Genomic DNA, 1,131 nt, shown 5'->3' on the forward strand with positions numbered 1-1,131 from the left:
CGGCATCTTGGGCACGGCCCATCAGATGCGTGTGGAGTCGCACGTTACCTACTGGACGAAGACTGCTTAATTAGCAGCTCTTCGTCGGATGTTGTAGATAACATTGGAGCTCCAAAGGAGCGAAAAGTGACGGTGACACCGGACGACGCGGAGTGCATGTTCACCCTTGTCTCATCGAGATATAGAACCTCTGTACAGAGGCGACGGCGACGTCGTATGCTGGCTGCAAGACGCCGGGCGTCGATTCTGATCCAGGGTATGTCTACCGTAGACGACGGTGCACAGTTTTACACCCTCGCCAACGGTATGACAGGGGAGGAAGATGACGACGATCGCTTGGAAACTATGCCTGCAGTAGATGATCTTCTTGAGCTGAACGAGATGTCCCTTGAAGAGTTCGGCAGTCCCTTGAAGTAAGGCGATTTGGCTAAAGTGGTCATTGTATGACCGGACGAGGAGATATACTCGTCATCGCTTCTGGGTGAAGCTGTCTTGGAAGACACCAAGAGAGTGCTGAACGCACGGAGTGAAGCGTCAATCCTACAAATCCCTTGGATCCGTACTATCCTTTGGTAAAGGAATTTCAAGACGTTGTCTCCAAAGACCCGCCTTCGGTCCTACCTCCGGGCCGAGGTGTGCATCATGAGATCGAACTGGTTCCGGGGGCCAAGTACTGCGTAACACGCCAATAGCCCCTGCCCAAGGAGCGGTGTGACGTCATTGACGCCCTTTTCCGTGCGAAGCGCAGAGATGGTGCGGGAGAGCAAGTCTCCCCATTCGAACCCACGTTTTTGTTCGGAAGTCGAACGGCAAGTGGTGTATCGTTCATGCTTACAATAAGGTCATCGCTGCCACCATTCCGGCACAAACGCCAATTCCTAGAAAGAATGTTCTTCAGTACAACATGGTGGGATGCACAAAGTACACTGCATTCAATTTGGTAGACGGATATTACCATTGCTCATGAGAGCGAGTGACATTCCGCTGACAGCGGTAAACAATCCGTGCGGCATGCTCTAGGAGTGGCTGGTGATGCCCAATGGGATGTCAAATGCACCAGTAACGTTTAATCTTTTTGTGACGCAGTTGTTCAGGCCCCACAGGGCGTATGCACAGACATACTTTGACGAC

Source organism: Plasmopara halstedii (assembly GCF_900000015.1).
Source record: "Plasmopara halstedii genome assembly, contig: Scaffold_526, whole genome shotgun sequence".
Classification (NCBI taxonomy): Eukaryota; Oomycota; class Peronosporomycetes; order Peronosporales; family Peronosporaceae; genus Plasmopara; species Plasmopara halstedii.